The sequence below is a fragment of the Nicotiana attenuata genome, unplaced genomic scaffold (genome assembly GCF_001879085.1).
Source record: "Nicotiana attenuata strain UT unplaced genomic scaffold, NIATTr2, whole genome shotgun sequence".
Taxonomy (NCBI): Eukaryota; Viridiplantae; Streptophyta; class Magnoliopsida; order Solanales; family Solanaceae; genus Nicotiana; species Nicotiana attenuata.
Window position 1 is genome coordinate 1 of NW_017679667.1, and position 7,312 is coordinate 7,312.

Here is a 7,312-nt window from a genome sequence, read left to right on the forward strand (position 1 = left end):
TGGCAGACAAGTATATATATAAGGAATAACCTCTACACGCATCCAACATTTTCATCTTCCTTCTTCACCACTTCCCTTCATATTCGGGTTTAGTGCCTAGTGGAGTTTGTGAATCTCGCAGAAGTGATGAGTATGCGGGCAAATCCCCTTGATGCTTGCCATGTCACATTAGGTAGTTTTTTCACTCCCTTAATACCTGTGAAGCTGATTGAACCGCAACTTAACAAATCCAGAATAAATACAATAAAAGGTAATAGGAGTCAGGACCCAAGAAATTTCATCAACCTGAGGTGGGTGGGTAATTGGCCTTCAGTTCCAGCTTAGTGGGTTCCTCGATGGAATGGTCTTAGCTGGAGGGGTCATCTTTATATAAGTGCAAGAGCTAGAACATCCAAGTATTTCTCTCCCACAGAACCACTTTTCCTTCCAGTGCTCCAACAGACCCATTTGCAAAATCTAGACCATTCACCAATTCACCACCACCAATTATGTCAAGCTGCAACAAAGGGTATGCCTCAACCGTCAACGTATCATAGCATCTACTAATCTACATTCCACCTGCATCAATAAGGGAACAATTTGCAGACTCACACATTGGTCGGTCTTCATCGACTTTCTGCACATTTGAATATAATTCTTCATCATCTGAGACCTCAATCTTAAGCCCCAGCTCTCGCAATCTCAATCAAAGCTTCCTCCGGGACCAAGAAGTGGTCGTCTAGATATAAGGAATTCATTCATCCACTTTGCAATCATAAGATTTACAAAATTGCAGGGAACAGCGATTTTCCCACTTTTGCGAGATAAGCAATAGTCAAGATAAGTCAAAACACCAATGGACGACCTTAACAGTCCTGTGCCAGCATATGCAACAACATAAGAGTAGGTTCTAGCTTTCCCAATGCATACTCTCTATAAATGACAGGCGGCATGAGGTTAATGCTGGCCCTAAATACAAAGAGTGCCTTAAAGGCATAGTCCCATAGTCATCGAATAATTCGTAAAATATAGACTTCACAATTAGATAGCAGTGCATACATGTTGTCGAGTAAGGGTCACAGTAAAGGTTCTTGAAAGTCAACATTCAGCAGACATAAAGTCCCATCAATATTACGCATGAAGTTCAGTCTCACTCTTAGAGCTTCAATCCAGTTGGAATGTTTATACTGCGATTTGTTTGAGCAGTCTCTAGGAACTTTTAATACTGCTTCCCTCCTTTGTATGCTTGGCCAACCTTTGGAATGGTGTAGAGGTCTTTTTCCCAATCACTTTGGATTTCTCGCTTTCAGACTACTCGTCTCAACTATTGGTCCGTACTATCTCAATTAACTGGCTCAGCTTACTGGTCTCGATCTCTTGCTTGCATATTCTTTCTTCAGGTGAGCAAGGTGAACTGTCTTGTCAATCGTTCTAGAGTATACCAATGGAGTAACTTGGAATTAGTGTCTCAGCCTGTATGTTTCTCGACTCTCTCTTGCCCAGATCTAGCTATATCGTGAAACTCAACCGCCATCTAGGCTCCCATATATATATGAGATAGACTTTGGTATCTGCATACAGTAATCCCTGCGTTGTTAAGACAGAATTGTCCAACTGTGATCTCATATCCATTGATTTATGCTTCATCGTGCATCCCCTCTTCACTTTTTTACGCTTGGACCCCAATAACCTGGCTGCATCATTGCTTCAAGCCTATCGCAAACCGTTCTCATCATACGTGGAGTGGTGTAACTATCGCTGATGGTGACTAGTACCCTTTTGCTAGGATACCGCTGGTTGGTCTAGCACATCTTCCTTAAGTGGTCTGGTGGTCTGACTCATTCTGGACCCGATTTATACGATTCACATCGACCCCAGAAATATACCCATAGTTCCAACATAGTTCATATCTTCGGGTCTGGTGATGATACATCTCTGTATCCATGGTAAATACCATTGGCTAGCTAATGCAAGATGTCAAAGCCCCATGTACTGATCTGCTATTATGAACCTGTTGCTTCTGCCACTTTGTTTATTCTTCTTTCCAACCACTTTTTTTTGGTTTTGGAGAGGATAGTCATTTCGCGTCAAAGACGTCGCCGATGTTTTCAGCCATTAATTGAGAAGGATACAAGAGGCACTGAGATGCACCACGGAGTGGATGGGTGCTTTAGACTGTCCCAACCCGAATTGCGCCAGTTTGTCAGAGCAAATTCTGACTTCTCTCCAAGTCTTGCTCAAGATATGCCCCACCAGCGAGGCTCAACTATATTCTTCAAGCTGTCTGGACAGTAATGTCAACGTTAGTCTCCAACATCTGCATCTGGAACACAATGGTGGGGGCAATAACCAAAACTTAAATCTCCATTAGTGTATGTCTCCATTGGTTTCTGTTTGAAGCTCACAATCTCATCAAATTTGGTTGAGCTGGTCCTTGTTGGAGGATGGAAACTGTGTTGAACAATTGACCATATTATATCAAGTTGCATAGTAGTTTATGGGAAGCGATTTAGCCAAACCTGCAGGCACTCTATCACAGAGAATGGAAACCAATAATAATCTGATTGCTTCCGGAGTCACGTCGGTTGCCTTTGATTTTTTTTTTTTGCAAATAGACAGGAAGTTCTTTAAGTGTTGCTGCGGGTCTTCTGTTTGTGTCCCAGAAAAAAGTCCCTTGTTCTGCAACAAGTTGTAGCATGTTATTTTGTGATCTGGAACGATTCAGCTTTGATCGCAGGCACATAATGGCAGTGGCCAAATTGTCAGCTGTGGGTTGTGCCCAGTCATATAGTGCACCCTCAGCCACAGGAGGTGCCAATTGCTCATTCCTGACGTTTCCGTTGGGGTCGTTTATGTCGCCCATGTCAATTTCGAGTTGGTGTGTTTGTTGGGATTGTTGAAGTCTTTTGTTTGCACGATTCAATGCCCGAAATGTCTTCTCGAGGTTTGAGAGTCCTTCAAGTGGTTCTCCAGTCCTCGTAGAATTTCTAGGCATGCACCTGTGTACCCAGATCAACAACCGTCAAATTTTCAATGAAAAAGTTGGTAGAGAGAAAACTGACTACAATAAGAATCTTTGTATTTCTGTCAATGGCAATTGATAATTCCGTTAACTCCCCGGCAACGGCGCCAAAATTTGATCACGTCCAACTATGCCTTATAAAAAGGACTCTGCGGACGTTGCAAATATAACCCGAGTATTACGCCCAGGGTCGAATCCACAGAGAGTTAACCTATCAACCACTATCTTCAGACCCACCAAGTCTTCAGAACCAGCTTCTCAAATATTCAAATTCTCAGTTGAGTGTTCTTTAACAACTAGCTTGCAAGTAACTAATGGTTGTAACTAAATTAATAAGGTTGTAAGCAATTATGAGAAAAAGCTAAGGCAATGATTTCCCCTATTGATGGAATCCCTTCTGTTTATGCTCATACAAATTTACCCACACATCTCTATCAATCATTAACGCTAATCTTACCGCAACTCTCTCCCGAGTAATTACAGTAATCTACTATTGCACTCTCCCGAGATACACTAGCTTGCTTTATTTAGCACAATTCAATTTAGATTGCACCCAAGGCTTCGTTATTCCTAATCCCGCCTTTAAACCCGCAATTATAGATTCCTCTAATAATTTAGGAGTGGTGTTGTTCAATAATACCCTAAATATGCACTCTTTTCCAAGTTATGCACACTAAATAGGCACAGCTAATTGAGGATCCTGTCAATTAACTACAACGAACACGAAGTTGAACAAATAAAGATTAAACTAGCAACTTGTATTCACATAAACAAGAAGTTCATCACTCAATAGGTTCATCAAAGCCTTAGACAAGGAATTTAGCTACTCATGGCTATGGGAAAATAAACTAAGATTGAATTCATCATAAAATCAAAAGAAAAGAAGAAAGATGTTTAGAGTATTTTCTCACAACGTTTTTCCTTGCTAAGAAACCTAAAAAATCAATACATGCCTCTCTTGGGCGAAGTCTAATGTTTTAAATAGGGTTTAGGTCTAAAAATCCCGTAATTGACACTTTGGTCCCTGAAGTTTACTGCGCCTGCCGCGGTCGCGGTAGAACCGCGGCCAAACACCCTCGCGGAATCTCAATCTACTGCAGCTGCTTCCCACCACGGTTCTGCCGCGGTCGCGGTGAACCGCGGTGGATTCAGTTCTCTGAATCTTCAGCCTGTTTTTGCACGGGTCACTTGGGAAATTTCACAGTTGGCCTCTTTTTCATCACTTTTGACTCCAAAACTGCTCCTTAGCCTTCTTTATACATATATCACCTACAAATCATGAAAAGCACTAATAAGAGCATTTTGTCATCACTTTTAGCATTAAAACTACACAAGAAGGTGATTATTTAAGGTGTGATTATAGTCAAATTCACCTATTATCAGACGTCTTCAAAAGATAGAAGATATTTTCTAATGAATTATTTATGATTTATCTTCTCCGTTACATCTTTTTTTGTTTGTTTCAAGAAATTATTAATTACCAAGTGCCTGAGAAAGAGAAAACGAACAACTGAACAACAGATTGAAATCATAACATAGGTCAAGGTAGATCTTTAAGGGCTCGTTTGGTACGAGAGATAAGGAATAATTAATTTCGGGACTAAATTTAAAAAGAGCTTATCCCATGTTTGGTTGGGAGAAAATTGCGGTATAATTAATCCGGGATTGTAGTATCTTTTTATCCTCATGAAAAGGTGGGATAACTAATCCAGAGATAATTAATCCTGGGATAACTTTTTCCCAACCAAACGACCCCTAAGACTGAGCATTTTCATGGGTAAAGGTTAGGAATCATCATGGGTCCATTTGGGCTGATGATTTGTGATTGGTTAACTTGGGCTAACTCAAAACAGCCCATCTTCAAATCTGTTCCAGCCGAAACGGGAGAAATTCAAAAATAGCCAGATTTACCACTGGTCGTTGAAAAATAGCCAAGTTTCAAAAGTCATCGAAATTTAGCCACTTTAAATCTGAGCGAAAACACTGTTCAAAATCCAGAAAAATACGCCCGCAAATTTTATGGGAGTTCCAGCATAAGTATGCTTGAACTCCCGTAAATTTTACGGGAGTTCCAGGATAACTATGTTGGAACTCCCGCAAATTTTACGGGAGTTCAAGCATAATTATGCTGGAACTCCCGCAAATTTTACGGGAGTTCCATCAAGTATAATTGTCCAGTATAATATACTAGAGTTTGGAGCACTGGTGCTCCAGTCTCCCGCAAATTTTACAGGAGTTAGCAAAGTATACTGGTCCAGCATAATATGCTGGAGTTCGTACACAAATGCACCAGAACTCCCGTATATTATACTGGACCGGTCCCTGTTGCAGCACAATAGTGGCTATTTTTCATTGACTTGATAAACGCTGGCTATTTTTCATTGACCAGTGTGAAAACTGGCTATACCATGATATTTTAACAGCCGAAACCTATTAAAATTTGGGCGGGTCAAATGAGTTTGGCTGAGTTTTGTCAACCCTAATGTAAACCTTAATAACAAGTTGAAGTCCTAGATTTGTCTTACCCCTTTAATTGCTGTATGTGAAAATTTCAGAGCTTGGAGTGCTCAGCTGGAGACTTGATGCAGACAAGTATGAGACTGATGAGGAATTGAAGAAAATTCGAGAATCACGTAAATATCTTTACATGGTAAGTTGAAATTTTATGTAAGCGGAAAGTTTTCAACATTTATACGGATCAAACTTGGTCCTTTCCCGCTAAGCATTAAGGGCTTCGTCACGCTCATAATATTAACTGGCCATAAATACTTATATTACACTATTTCAAATTCTAAACTTCAACTCCAAATTAATATATACTAGTACTTTTTTTTTTGTTCAGTTTCAACTAAAATATTTTCCAAACGCTTACTATATAATTTCTTCAGGATATGATTAAGGTTTCTCCTAAAAAATTACCAAATTACGAGGAGATGATGAAGAAATTCTTTGAAGAAAACCTGCACATTGATGAGGGCGGTAATGCTAGACTTCATTAATTTGACTTTTCAAATCAATCTGTCAACTATACTCTGTTTAAATGTTTACCTCTTGTTGTAGGTTATTTTGATGTCCGTGATCGTAATGGCGCTTGGATTCGGATATGGGTAAAGAAAGGTGGACTCATTGTTGTGCCCGCTGGAATTTATCATCGCTTCACACTTGATTCAAGCAATTACATTAAGGTACTTAATAAGAGCATTAATTCCTAAGCAAATGATGAAGAGCAGCGTGACTATTCATTTTCTTGCCGTAACTTAATTGATAAAATTAGACCACAATGAGTATATAACAATAATTACATCCTCATTGCGTAAATATTAACACAAAGATGTCAAAGATAAGCAAAAACATAGCATAAAAAAACCACCTTCAATGGCAATCCAATGAGTTCTTCAAGAACTCAAAAGTGTGTCGCTAGAGCCATACCTAAGTAAAAACACTAGAGTGCTCCTATTTATTGTTAGCTAAACAATAAGTTTATCCCCAATTCCATATATACTAGACTAATAAAAGCTTTTCCATAACTAAAGGAGTCGTAGGGGACATGTGAAAAAATACTTGAGTTCAGCTCCAAGGGTAGTCTAATATAGGTCAACGGTGGTCAATATTAGTCAAACTTGTTTAACTCTTGATCAACTCTTCGTACAGCCTTTCGGTGTTTTCTAATCGTGGTCATGTCATGTTGTCACCACTGCTCCCTCTTTAGTTTAAGGCTAACGTTGGTTGCACTCTTTCTATATTATACAAATATGCCAATATACGAAATATGATCATTTTGTAGGCAATCCGGCTCTTTGCTGGTGACCCAATTTGGACTGCATACTATCGTCCAGATGCAGATCAACTGCCTGCAAGGTCTGTTTTATAAACCTTCCCTATCCTCTTTTTTACTTTGTAGTTTGGTCATTAAAAAATATATTTTTGGGCATGTCATTAAAGAACTTGTTTTTATTGCAGGAGACAATACGTTTAAACTTTTGGGGTGATCAAAGAAGGCGTTGGTCATGATGTTAATGCTGCTACTAGTGTTGAAGAACCTTGAAACATTTTTAGGCTGTGATAAATGTTACCATGGTCCTTCTGTAGTTCCAAATGTACAGGCCTTGCTCACCTGCTGATTGTTGAATTCTAGCATGTAAATAAGTCCCCTATTGGGAGATTGAACTTCGATACAAATGGAGTCTCTAATCGTTGAATTTATACACTTTTGTGCTTGTCGAGGATATTTTTTGGTTGTGCTTGTTGGATATTGTTTCTCCCAAACGCACACCAAGTATACGTGGTCGACAAGTAATATAGGATTGTAAG

General features: G+C 39.5%; 1 pseudogene; it reads left to right on the top strand.

Annotated features, from left to right (window-relative positions):
• The first annotated feature begins 1,953 nt into the window (after nucleotides 1-1,953).
• On the top strand, nucleotides 1,954-7,046 carry LOC109221775 (annotated as a pseudogene).
• Nucleotides 7,047-7,312: the final 266 nt, after the last annotated feature.